Genomic DNA, 14,873 nt, shown 5'->3' on the forward strand with positions numbered 1-14,873 from the left:
GGCAGCTATATGCATTCTTACAAAGCCCTTTTTACAGACATAAGTTTCATTTCTCATTTAAATACCTGGGAGTAAAACTGTTAGAGCCAATGGTAAGTGTACAGTTAACGTTATCAAATTGTTGTGCAGACTAGCTGTACCATTTACATTCCCCGCTGAAATACATGAGTGTTCTGGTTGCCCTGCATCCTTAAGACTTTGTAGCGTCAGGTTTCTTTTTTTTTTTATAATTTTATTTTTTTAATGGGGTGACATCAATAAATCAGGATACATATATTCAAAGATAACAAGTCCAGGTTATCTTGTCGTTCAATTATGTTGCATACCCACCACCCAAAGTCAGATTGTCCTCCGTCACCCTCTATCTTGTTCTCTCTGTGCCCCTCCCCCTCCCCCTTTCCCTCTCCCATTCCCCCCTCCCCCCCGTAACCACCACACTCTTATCAATGTCTCTTAGTTTCACTATTATGTCCCACCTACGTATGGAATAATACAGTTCCTGTTTTTTTCTGATTTACTTATTTCGCTTCGTATCATGTTATCAAGATCCCACCATTTTGCTGTAAATGTTCCAATGTCATCATTTCTTATGGCTGAGTAGTATTCCATAGTGTATATGTGCCACATCTTCTTTATCCAGTCATCTATTGATGGGCTTTTTGGTTGTTTCCATGTCCTGGCCACTGTGAACAATGCTGCAATAAACATGGGGCTGCATGTGTCTTTACGTATCAATGTTTCTGAGTTTTGGGGATATATACCCAGTAGAGGAATTGCTGGGTCATAAGGTAGTTCTATTTTCAGTTTTTTGAGGAACCACCATACTTTCTTCCATAATGGTTGTACTACTTTACATTCCCACCAACAGTGGATGAGGGTTCCTTTTTCTCCACAGCCTCTCCAACATTTGCTATTACCTGACTTGTGTAGCGTCAGGTTTCTAAGAGCCGTTCTAGTAACTGTGGATGCTCTCTGTCTTTGTGGCTTTAAATTGCACTTCCCTACTGACTAAAGATGTGAAACTTACCAAGTGCTCCTTTGCTATCTGTTGTGTCGGCATTCAAGATGGCCCTCCAAATGACCCCTGGATACTGGCATTCACACCTCTATGTAGCTAGCTCCTAAATTTAATATGGCTGTGTAACAAACAGAATACTGTGGGAATGAATGATGGCGTGTGACTTCTAAGGCTAAGTTAGGAAAGCCATTGCGTCTTCCTCCTTGATCTCTCCAGGCTCACTCACTTTGAGGCAAACCGGCTGCCATGTAATGAGGACATTCAAAAAATTCAATGGAGAGAGCCATCACATGATGAAGAATCTTTTGAGAGTAGCCAGCACCAACTTGCAAGCAATGTGAGTGAGCCATTTGGAAGGCAGATCCTCAAGCCCTGGTTAAGGTTTTAGAAGACTGTAATGCCAGCCAAATCTTAACTACAACTTCCACAAAAACCATAAGCAACTTCAGTTAAGCTGCTTCAGATATCCTGGCCTACATAACCTATGAGATAAATGCTTATCATTATTTTAAGTCACTATCTAGTAAATTGTTATGTAACAACTGATAACACTAAAATGCCATTCATATCTTTCTTTTCCTTTCTTTTCCAAGTGAGAGGAGGGGTGATTGAGAGACAGACTCCTGCATGCACCCCGACCCAGATCCACCCAGCAACTCATCTGGGGCCGAAGCTCTGCCCATCTAGGGCCATGCTCGCAACTGAGCTATTTTTAGTGCCTGAGGTAGAAGATCCACAGAGCCACCCTCAGTGCCCAGGGCCAAATCAATTGAGCCATGGCTGTGGAAGGGGAAGGGAGAGAAAAAGAGAGAAAGGGGGGGGGGAGGTGGAGAAACAGGTGGTCGCTTCTCCTGCGTGCCTTGACCAGGAATTGAACTTGGGACATCCACATGCCAGGCTGACGCTCTACCTCTCAACCAACCGGCTAGGGCCATTCATATCGTTTCTTTGGTAAAATGTCTGTTCAACTCTTTAGTCTATTTCTAAAAATGGATCACTTGTCTCCTTGTTATTGAGTTAAGGAGTTCTTTATGTACTTGGTGTATAAGCCCTTTATAGGCTAGTGTTCTTCAAGTATTCCCTCCCCCACCCCTCTAGCTCTTGGCTAGTTTTATCATTTTTTAAATAGAATCTTGTTCAAGAGAAACAATTTTGTATTTTTATGCAGTCCAATTTGTCCATTTTTTCTTTTGTGGTTCATGCTTTTGGTGCCACATCTAAGAAATCCTGGCCTACTAAAAGCTCAATGGATTTTTTCCCCTGTGTTTCCTTCTGGAAGTTTTACAAATTTAGGTTTTACTTTTAGGTATATGATTGATTTTTAAGTTTTTTGAAGAAATATTGTCTGAGTTCACTTTTTGAAAATCTAATTGTTTCAGCATTTCTTAGAAAGATTATTCTTTTTTCATTAAATAAACTTGGCATCTTTGTAAAAAAAAAAAAAATCAATTGACTATATGTGTCTGATTCTATTCCTAGACTCTCTTCCAGTTCATTGATCTATTTGTCTATCCTTACACCAGAATTGCATTGGCCTTCTTATGCTAGTTTTAGAGTATAAATCAGGTGGTGTGAATTCTCCACGAGGGTTGGGGGGAGAGAGAAGCAAGAGGGTCAGGGGTGGAGAAGCAGATAGGGAAATCCCCTGTGTGCCGCAACCAAGAATCGAAGCCAGGACATCCACACGCCAGGTGGATGCTCTACCACTGAGCCAACCGACCAGGGCTGGTATTTTACATTTTAATGCAATTTTAACGGTACCATTATCAATTGAAATTTTTAATTTTCCATTGTTACTACAGAGAAATGCAATTCATTTTTGTGTATTAACCTTTTATTTTGTGACACTGCTAAACTCACTTAGTTTCAGTAGCTTTTTCATAGATTTTGGGGTATTTTCTTTTAGACAATCATGTCACTTATAAATAAAAATAATATTATTTCTTCCCTTCCAATCTGTATAGCTTTTATCTCTTTATCTTAACCTACTGCATTGGCTAGGACCTCCAGTACAATGCTGAATAGGAAAGATGAGAGCAGACACTTCACATTGTCTCCGAGTTTTGAGCAAAGACATTCAGTCTTTCACCATTAAGTTATTAGCTATTGACTTTTCTCAACCTTTATCAAGTTGAGAAAATTCCTTTCTGGTCCTCATTTGCTGAGAGTTATTTCATGTTGAATGTTTTCAAATGTCTCTACTGCATCTATTGACACAATCATTTTTTAGCTTGTTGATATGTTTTACATCCTTTTTATTTTTTTTACATTTTCCTATTGACTGGCAGGGGGAGGGAGGATTCACCTGGCTATTCCACTTAGTTGTTCCATTTAGATGTGCACTCATTGATTGGATCAAACCATGATTTCGGTGCACCAGGACAATGCTTTATCCATTCAGACAACCGGCCAGGGCCCATTCACTTATTTATTCTTTTAATGTTGAATTAACCTAGCTGCTTTTAAAGAACCTCCCCAATATAATCTCATTCTGTGTATTCAACCACATTTTACACAGACAGGTGCAATCACAAGCCCTAAGCTATGATACCTCACTATCTTGCTTGACTGATACTCATCCTTTGACCCACAATACTCTTTTTCCATCACCTAAACGGGTCCCTATCTCCCTCAGTGTCTAATTAAATTCTACTTCCTCCATGCAACTTTCCCCAGTTACCTAATTCCTTCTTCACGGGCCAGTCACCTGGATTCAAGCACGCTTCCAATCCATTTTTATTAACAAGAAACCATGTCAAAAAGAGGGCGACACTGCTGGGGATCAGTGGGTGGAGGAAGAGTCAGTGTGAGGAAGTCCTGGGAAGGCAGGGAAGCATAATACTGGAGTGTGATTGGCATTTTTCTCCTCGTACAATAACAAAGGGAGTTTCTTGTTCTAGTTCTGGGGAGATTCCAGTAATGTTCTGCTCACAGACAATCCTCCTCCACCCTTACTCTTGGAACAATTATGGAAGGCTGTGCTCATTTTATTTATTTATTTATTTATTTATTTATTTATTTATTTATTTTCTTTTTGATGGAACCGCAAAGATAAAGAGAACGTTCTGTTTCTCTGAAAACCTTCTGTAAAACCATGGGTAAAAGAATAAGATAAAATGATGTATTTATTTACTCAATAAGTGCTCGAAAGTACCTTGTGTGAAACACTGTGCTAAGCTTTATGAGGATACAAAAATAAACCAATTTGACATCTCTAAATTTAAATTACACATAATATCCTGTATATACTACTTCTTTCTTGTGTTGAAATTCCAATTTCTTTGTAGTCCGCCAACCCAGACAGACACACTCAGCCTTCCAGCCACGAAAAACTGCTATTCAATATGCACATGATTATGTAAACACAGAATGAACATTAATGTAGCACTCTCCTGCCTAGCTTTCCACAACCAGTTTTGTTATCAAACAATTATGGAATAATCTGTAAAAGTCATTTTGAATATTTTCTCATCATCTTTGAATAAAAAGCCCAGTTAAAATGTAGAAAACTGGTTTTCATTAGAAACTGGAAGCGGAAAGCACCCGGTGAAAGGCAGCTCTCCGAAGTGACCCTGCCTGGGGTCTCTGCACAGTGCGCCCCCGGTGCTGCCAGAACTCCCTGCCATAAACCTGGCACCTCTCCGAAGTCACCCTGCCTGGGGTCTCTGCACAGTGCGCCCCCGGTGCTGCCAGAACTCCCTGCCATAAACCTAGCACCTCTCCGAAGTCACCCTGCCTGGGGTCTCTGCACAGTGCGGCCCCGGTGCTGCCAGAACTCCCTGCCATAAACCTGGCACCTCTCCGAAGTCACCCTGCCTGGGGTCTCTGCACAGTGCGGCCCCGGTGCTGCCAGAACTCCCTGCGATAAACCTGGCACCTGTTTTCACGGCAGCATTTTGCCACCTACGCCTTTGGACACACTCAGCTTTGGCTTTCAGAACGGTCTCCGGACGATTATTAAGTTACCTGGATGAGGAAGTGCGAGTTTCCTTTTTGAATGTAGCTGCCTCAGTGTGGCAGACGCAGTACAGAGTGACTGCCTGGCTGAACAGAAATTGCCAAATGTGGGATTAGCACCACCCCTGCCCCCCACCCTAGATCAGAATCTTAAAACACAGCACTAAAAATTTGGTGATTTCCATGATCCAGGATGAAAAACAAAGAAGAAAGTCTTATACTGTAAATGACAGTGGGGATTTTTCTGCTTTATATTAAAGTTCAGCTGGAATTTACAGCACTCAATGATCAAATCAAATGTATAACTTGCACTACAAACAAAAACCAATTGCAGTAGGAATTACAGATTGGAATACTTGATGAATGCCAGTTTTATTTATTACCCACAAATTCTGCATTCAAGTCCTAATTCTACCTTGAATAATTTGGGAGCCATTCACCTAAGAGAGCCTGTGGATTCCCCTTTCCTCTATCCTCTGACACTGATGTTTGGTATATTTTTCTAACTAAGTCTTGCCAATTTAAAGTAAGCAATTTATTAGTTCTAGTGAAGATGTGATGGGAGAAGAATAAACAGCATTAAACAATTTATAAAAGAATGTTAAAAGTCTACTGCTATGTGAAAAGCCTTCTTGAAGACTTCTTCTATAAATCACCCATGAAAACCAGTATACAAAATCCAGAGTATCTGAGCTGAGAGTGAACATAGGACAGACCCAGAAGAAAGAGAAGCACTGTACCTTGTTCACCCTTTCCCAGCTCCTGTAGAGCCTTACCATACTGCGGAACTAATCTCCACCAACACATGGAAGTCTTCCCTCTGTTTTCTGTTTTTTTTGGGTTTTTTTGTATTGTTCTGAAGTGAGAAAAAAGGAGGCAGAGAGACAGACTCCCACATGCACCCAACCGGGATCCACCTGACATGCCCACTGGGGGCGATGCTCTGCCCATCTGGGCCATTGTCCCGCTGCAATCGGAGCCATTCTAGCACCGGAGAGGGAGGCCACAGAGCCTTCCACAGCATCCCAGCCAACTTTGCTGCAATGGAGCCTTGGCTGTGGGAAGGGAAGAGAGAGATAGAGAGGAAGAAGAGAGGGAAGGATGGAGAAGCAGATGGGTGCTTCTCCTGTGTGCACTGGCCAGGACTCAAACCCGGGACTTCTACACACTGGCCGACGCTCTACCACTGAGCCAACCAGCCAGGGTCTGGAAGTCTTCCCTCTGTATATCACCTGCTGCCTCTCTGTCCCCCTCAACCCTCCCCTTTGTAAGGTCTGTCTATTATTTGAGAACATTTTGTCCTCCTGTAGAAGACAAGAAGAAGAGAAGCAAATGGAGTCAGTGAAACTGAAACTCACAGGGCATATTAAATATAGATGGTAAGTATAGAAGTAGCATGTGAGGCATAGGAGAAACTCAAACTACGTGTTATACATAGATAGTAAGCTAGTAACCTGTGAGGTCCCTTAAACATCGATCAAGTAAAAAGAGCATAAGTGATAAACATAGGTGAGGATGGAAAGAATGAAGGTACCAAATATTTGTAAGGCACAGGAAACACCAAAAATTCATTTTCTATTAAATATTTATGAAGCAAAGAGTAATCAGATATTCATGAGATATTCAATATTTATGAGATTTTAATTTCCCCCACCACTGATGACACCCACTCTGGCTCACACAGCCCCTCCTTGAGACATGCAGATGAAATCGACAGCTGCTCCACAAGCTAACGGACAACCTGCGGCTGTGCTCAGACACCCCTGCCCGGGACCTCCTACAGCCCGGGCGTTTATTGACTCAGGCACCTTCCCCTGGCTGAGTTTTCTGTGAACTCCTAACTCTGGTCCTTGTAATCAGACTGAGGAGGGGATGGCTGATAAGGCAGAAAGGAAGACATATGAACAACACTGTGTAACATAAAGCTCACGTGGTCCGGTCCTTCCAACCCTCTGCCCTTTCCTAAGTGTGTTACCCTACCCCATCTCTTTTTCTCTTGCTCTTCTCACTCTCTGACGCTGATTTAATAAACGGTAAGATGACTTGAGTTTAGTGTTTAAGCCTTTGTCTTCTGTGATCTCTGGGAAAGCTTCTCTCGTTGTATACTAGCAGGCTCCCATTGTATCAGGGTGATTTCCCAGATGAAACACCATCCCCACCACCTCCTATGTTGACACTCAGCCTTGCTGACTGGGCAATAACAGGTACTTCATGCAGAAGGCTCTACATGCTGCTGAGCTCCCCCGACTTAGAACCTCTTGCTATCTATCATTTATGCCTAAATAATAGAGTGCCTCCCTAAACTTAAATTTTTTATATGAGTAGATTCATTTTCCTTACATGATCTCCCATTTTTTCTAACTTTTAGGTTGTCAATCTTTCACTGTATTCGTTATAGCATAAATAATTTTCCCTATTTTAGACCATTATTGGAAAGTTTTTATTAAGTTATTGAAATTCTTTATTACCATATTTCCCCATCCACATAGATGCTCCCATGTATAAGACGCACCTTAATTTTGGGGCCTGAAATTTGAAAAAAAAATGTATTATATAAAAGCTACTGAATTCAAGTTTGATTCATCGTAAAATTCATACAACTTCTCATCTGTGCGGAAAAAGCGGGAAATGCAAGTAAAAAAAACCTACCGCTGTGTAAGACGCACCCAGTTTTTAGACCCCAGATTTTTCGGAAAAGGGTGCGTCTTACACATGGGGAAATACGGTAAGTCTTCCCCGACTTCTGCTCCCAGACACCCAGCTTCCCTCTCCATAAACACCATATATTCTCAGTTTTTTGAGTAGGAGAAATTAGGTAAAATAGAATGATTCAAGTCACTCAAATAAATTTAATTTTTACACTATTTCCAAGTCTGGTGAGGATGAGAAGAAATAATTTAACCAATTTCCATTTTTAAAGATTATAATATTAAGAAAGCAATTATAAAAATAGCTTAAGGCCCTGGCTGGTTGGCTCAGCGGTAGAGTGTCGGCCTAGCGTGCAGGAGTCCTGGGTTCGATTCCCGGCCAGGGCACACAGGAGAAGCGCCCATCTGCTTCTCCACCCTTCCCCCTCTCCTTCCTCTCTGTCTCTCTCTTCCCCTCCCGCAGCCAAGGCTCCATTGGAGCAAAGATTGCCTGGGCGTTGAGGATGGCTCTGTGACCTCTGCCTCAGGTGCTAGAATGGCTCTGGATACAAGAGTGACACCCCAGAGGGGCAGAGCATCGCCCCCTGGTGGGCATGCCGGGTGGCGCATGCAGGAGTCTGTCTGACTGCCTCCCCGTTTCCAGCTTCGGAAAAATGAAAAAAAAATAAATTTTTTTTTAAATAGCTTAAAGTTTTTTGGTAGTATTACATAAAGAAATCTACCAAATATATTTTTACTGCTTTTTTTTTATTTATTTAGAAAATTAACAGGGTGACATTGATCAACAAGAGTACATAGGTTCTAGGTGAACATTTCTATAGCATTTGAACTGTTGATTACTGTTGTATACTCATCATCCAAAGTCCAATCATTTTCTGTCACCTTATATTTGTCCCTCTTCATACCCTTTCTTCCAACCCCTCCTCCCCATTCACTCAAGTCCCCTTCCCCCTCCCCCAGACCCCCTTCCCCCTGGTAACCACTTCACTTCTATCTTTGTCCTTATGTCTCAGTTTTATATCCAACCTATGCGTGAAATCATACAGTTCTTAGCTTTTTCTGATTTACTTGTTGCCAAATACATTTTAATAATCACTGAAACCCCTTGAGAAATAAATATAATACTAGATATGTGATCACAAGCAAGTTTATTAACCTCTCTGTGCTTCAGTTTCCTTATCCTGTTAAAATGAAAATAACAATAGTGCTTATTTTATAAGACTGTTGTATTAAAATAATGAATGCATATAAAGTGCTTAGAATAGGCCCTGGCTAGTTGGCTCAGCGGTAGAGCGTCGGCCTGGCGTGCGGGGGACCCGGGTTTGATTCCCGGCCAGGGCACATAGGAGAAGCGCCCATTTGCTTCTCCACCCCCCCCCCTTCCTCTCTGTCTCTCTCTTCCCCTCCCACAGCCAAGGCTCCATTGGAGCAAAGATGGCCCGGGCGCTGGGGATGGCTCCTTGGCCTCTGCCCCAGGCGCTAGAGTGGCTCTGGTCGTGGCAGAGCGACGCCCCGGAGGGGCAGAGCATCGCCCCCTGGTGGGCAGAGCGTCGCCCCTGGTGGGCGTGCCGGGTGGATCCCGGTCTGGCTCATGTGGGAGTCTGTCTGACTGTCTCTCCCCGTTTCCAGCTTCAGAAAAATACAAAATAAATAAATAAATAAAAATAAAGTGCTTAGAATAAATGCCCAGCACTTAACAATTTGACTCTCATAAATTATTCATGTTAGCTTTTGATTTCTCTGTGATGTGTTTATTTTCTTTCAAAAATGTTGTAAGGATTCAATATTCATAAAAGATATAAACCAGCTATAAAGATAATAATACTTACATTTAGATTTCATTGAACTCTTGCCATGTTCCAGGCATTCTGCAAAGTACTTTATCTAGATAATCTCATTTAAAACAACCGTAGGAGTAGAAATGTTATCTCCTTTAAACAGATTTTTTTAAATGAAGACATCAACAATTAATTAGTTTCCCCAAGGTTACACAGCTAGAAAATCTAGTTTTAAACCACTGAACTTATCCATTTCTGTCTCTAAAGTCCATAATATTAATATTGTGTTTTAGTGCCCTTTATCAAAACTTCTCACTATAACTTTGTAATACAGTTTAAAATCAGGGAGTGTGATGCTTCTAGCTTTGTCCATCTTTCTCAGATTGTTTTGGCTATTTTGAGATTTCTGTGGCTCCATACAAATCTTAGGGTTATTTGTTCTATTTCTTTGAAGAATGCCATTAGAATTTTGACAGAAATTGCACTAATTTTGTGGAGTGCCTTGGGTAGAATGGGCACTTTAACTATATTGGTTTAATCCATGAGCAATAAGTATCTTTCTACTTATTTGTATATTCTTCAACTTCCTCATTGAGGTCTTGTAGTTCTCAATATACAGGTCTTTTACCTCCTTGGTGAAATTTATTCCTAGATATTTTATGCTTTTGATGCAATTGTATATGGGATGGTTTTCTTAATTTCTCTTTCTGACAGTTCATTATTAGTATATAAAAAGAAAAGAGATTTCTATGTATTAATTTTGCATCCTATAACTTTATTAAATTTGTTTATTCCAATAGTTTTTTGATGGAGTCTTTAGGGGGTTGTTTTTTTCTACATATTATATCATGTCATCTGCAAACAGTGACAGTTCTACATCTTCTTTCCAATTTGGAAGCCTTTTATTTTTTTCTTGCCTAATTGCTCTGGTTAGGACTTCCAATAAGACTGTGCTGAACAGAAGTGGCAATAGTGGGCATCCTTGTCTTGGTTCTGATTTTAGAGGAGGCTTTCATCTTTTCAGCACTGAGTATGACGTTAGCTGTTGGCTTGTCATATATCACTTTCAGTATATTGAAGTACATTCCTGAGTCAGTTTATACAGCTCAGTTTATGCAGCAACTCCATCAGTTTATCACTGAAAGCTGCTAGCCACGGTGGTAATTTTCCTGCTCTTCAAACCACCTCAGGAGGTGGGCCTGTCATCAGAAGCCAGGTAACAAGGAAGGAAGACTGGGGGAACTATACTACAACAGTGAGGCCCAGGGAACTGGGATGGTGACTACAGCTCCTGTTCCAGTTGGTAAATGCCATTAGTCAGAATTTATGTTGAATGAGTTGTTGAATTACAGGAAGTCTTCAGGAATGAGTCCCTTGTGATTGATGTAAATGAAGTGTAAATACTTACTAAGATGGTTTATCCATCTATTCTATTTTTTCTAGGGTGATTATCTATGCTTATTTATTACTCTGTCGATCTACTCTTGCAATATTTTAATCACAATAATTATGAATTTTAGAGCAAATACCTCCATTTTATATTTTTCTTCAGACTGTTTTTAACTAATTTCATTCTTCTGAATGAAATTCAGAATGTTGCATCAATTCCTACACCTACCCAAGAAAGAAGTCCCATCAGTAATTATATTAAAGTTTCAAAAATTAATTTAGTAAGAACCGGCCTCTTTTAGAAACAAATGCAATCTTCCTGAGTAAATCTGCAAATTCAGCTCTTCCTTTATACCTCTCAATACAGTGATGTAGCTTTATTCACAGGCCACAGAAATGTTTTGGAAGGTTACTCCTGTATAAGAAAGCTTTCTTTTTTGCTATTCAATAAGGGAGTGATTTTCAACCGCTGTGCCATAAGAAGTTTTAAAACATGCAATCCCTGACTATTTAGTCAGGGGCACTGACCTTTTTCCCCTTCGGTTGTCAAATAAGAAATAAAGAAATGACAACTGCCAACACAACAGTAGCCATCTGGTGTGAATGAATGAAAGTTTACCTATTTTTAGTCAGGTTGGCACAAAATATATTTTTTGGTATGCTGCAAAATTTTAGTAATTAGTTTATGCGTGCTGTGAGAAAAAAAAGGTTGAAAATCGCTGCAATAACAAACACCCCACCCCCTCCTTCATTATATCTTTTTTTTTTTTTTTTTTTTTCTGGTTTTTTTTTTTTTTTTTCTTTTATAATTTTATTTTTTTAATGGGGTGACATCAATAAATCAGGATACATATATTCAAAGATAACAAGTCCAGGTTATCTTGTCGTTCAATTATGTTGCATACCCACCACCCAAAGTCAGATTGTCCTCTGTCACCTTCTATCTTGTTTTCTTTGTGCCCCTCCCACCCCCTATCCCTCTCCCATTCCCCCCTCCCCCCCGTAACCACCACACTCTTATCAATGTCTCTTAGTTTCACTATTATGTCCCACCTACGTATGGAATAATACAGTTCCTGTTTTTTTCTGATTTACTTATTTCGCTTCGTATCATGTTATCAAGATCCCACCATTTTGCTGTAAATGTTCCGATGTCATCATTTCTTATGGCTGAGTAGTATTCCATAGTGTGTATGTGCCACATCTTCTTTATCCAGTCATCTATTGATGGGCTTTTTGGTTGTTTCCATGTCCTGGCCACTGTGAACAATGCTGCAATAAACATGGGGCTGCATGTGTCTTTACGTATCAATGTTTCTGAGTTTTGGGGATATATACCCAGTAGAGGGATTGCTGGGTCATAAGGTAGTTCTATTTTCAGTTTTTTCAGGAACCACCATACTTTCTTCCATAATGGTTGTACTACTTTACATTCCCACCAACAGTGTATGAGGGTTCCTTTTTCTCCACAGCCTCTCCAACATTTGCTATTACCTGACTTGCTAATAACAGCTAATCGAACAGGTGTGAGGTGGTATCTCATTGCCGTTTTGATTTGCATTTCTCTAATAGCTAAAGAAGATGAGCATCTTTTCATATATCTGTTGGCCATTTGTATTTCTTCCTGGGAGAAGTGTCTATTCATATCCTCTTCCCATTTTTTTATTGGATTGTTTGTTTGTTTGTTGTTGAGTTTTATGAGTTCTTTGTATATTTTGGATATTAGGCCCTTATCTGAGCTGTTGTTTGAAAATATCATTTCCCATTTAGTTGGCTTTCTGTTTATTTTGTTATCAGTTTCCCTTGCTGAGCAAAAACTTCTTAGTCTGATGTAGTCCCATTCATTAATTTTTGCCTTCACTTCTCTTGCCATTGGAGTCAAATTCATAAAATGCTCTTTAAAACCCAGGTCCATGAGTTGAGTACCTATGTCTTCTTCTATGTACTTAATTGTTTCAGGTCTTATGTTTAGATCTTTGATCCATTTTGAGTTAATTTTTGTACAGGGGGAGAGACTGTAGTCCAGTTTCATTCTTTTGCATGTGGCTTTCCAGTTTTCCCAGCACCACTTATTGAAGAGGCTTTCTTTCTCCATTGTGTGTTGTTGGCCCCTTTATCAAAAATTATTTGACTATATATATGTGGTTTTATTTCTGGACTTTCTATTCTGTTCCATTGGTCTGAGTGTCTATTTTTCTGCCAATACCATGCTGTTTTGATTGTCGTGGCCCTATAATAGAGTTTGAAGTCAGGTATTGTTATGCCCCCAGCTTCATTCTTTTTCTTTAGGATTGCTTTGGCTATTCGAGGTTTTTTATAGTTCCATATAAATCTGATGATTTTTTGCTCTATTTCTTTAAAAAATGTCATTGGAATTTTGATGGGAATTGCATTAAATTTGTATATTGCTTTGGGTAATATAGCCATCTTGATTATATTTATTCTTCCTAGCCAAGAACAAGGTATATTCTTCCATCTCATTATATCTTTTTCGATTTCCCTTAACAATGGTTTATAGTTTTCATTATATAAGTCCTTTACATTCTTTGTTATGTTTATTCCTAAGTATTTTATTTTTTTTGTTGCAATCGTGAAGGGGATTATTCTTTTGAGGTCCTTCTCAGTTGTTTCATTGTTGGCATATAGAAAGGCTATTGACTTCTGTATGTTAATTTTGTATCCTGCGACCTTACTGTATTGGCTTATTGTTTCTAGTAGTCTTTTTGTGGATTCTTTGGGGTTTTCGATGTATAGGATCATATCATCTGCAAAAAGTGATACCTTTACTTCTTCTTTTCCGATATGGATGCCTTTTATTTCTTTGTCTTGTCTGATTGCTCTGGCTAGAACCTCTAGTACCACATTAAATAAGAGTGGAGAGAGTGGACAACCCTGTCTTGTTCCTGATTTAAGGGGGAAAGCCTTCAGTTTAGTGCCATTTAATATGATGTTAGCTGATGGTTTATCATATATGGCCTTTATCATGTTGAGATATTTTCCTTCTATACCCATTTTGTTGAGAGTCTTAAACATAAAATTGTGTTGTATTTTATCGAAAGCCTTTTCTGCGTCTATTGATAAGATCATGTGGTTTTTGTTCTTTGTTTTGTTGATATGGTGTATTACATTAACCGTTTTACGTATGTTGAACCATCCTTGAGATTCTGGGATGAATCCTACTTGATCATGATGTATTATTTTTTTAATATGTTGTTGTATTCGATTTGCTAGTATTTTGTTTAGTATTTTAGCATCTGTATTCATTAGAGATATTGGTCTGTAGTTTTCTTTTTTTGTGCCATCCTTGCCTGGTTTTGGTATGAGGGTTATGTTGGCCTCATAAAATGTGTTTGGAAGTATTGCTTCTTCTTCAATTTTTTGGAAGACTTTGAGTAGAATAGGAACCAAGTCTTCTTTGAATGTTTGATAAAATTCGCTGGTATAGCCGTCAGGGCCTGGACTTTTATTTTTGGGGAGGTTTTTAATGGTTTTTTCTATTTCTTCTCTACTGATAGGTCTGTTTAGGCTTTCTGCTTCTTCTTGACTCAGTCTAGGAAGGTTGTATTGTTCTAGGAATTTATCCATTTCTTCTAGGTTGTTGAATTTAGTGGCATAAAGTTTTTCATAGTATTCTACAATAATTCTTTGTATATCTACGGTGTCCGTGGTGATTTCTCCTCTTTCATTTTGGATTTTGTTTATATGAGTTCTTTCTCTTTTTTCCTTGGTAAGTCTTGCCAAGGGTTTGTCAATTTTGTTGATCTTTTCAAAGAACCAGCTCCTTGTTCTATTAATTTTTTCTATAGTTTTTCTGTTCTCTAATTCATTTATTTCTGCTCTGATTTTTATTATCTCCTTTCTTCGGCTGGTTTTGGGTTGTCTTTGTTCTTCTTTTTCTAGTTCCTTAAGGTGGGAAGTTAAGTGGTTCACTTGGGCTCTCTCTTGTTTGTTCATATATGCCTGAAGCGATATGAACTTCCCTCTTATCACTGCTTTTGCTGCATCCCATAGATTCTGCTATGTCGTATTGTCATTTTCATTAGTCTGTATATATCTTTTGATCTCTGCACTTATTTCTTCTTT

Source organism: Saccopteryx bilineata, chromosome 7, assembly GCF_036850765.1.
Source record: "Saccopteryx bilineata isolate mSacBil1 chromosome 7, mSacBil1_pri_phased_curated, whole genome shotgun sequence".
Taxonomy (NCBI): Eukaryota; Metazoa; Chordata; class Mammalia; order Chiroptera; family Emballonuridae; genus Saccopteryx; species Saccopteryx bilineata.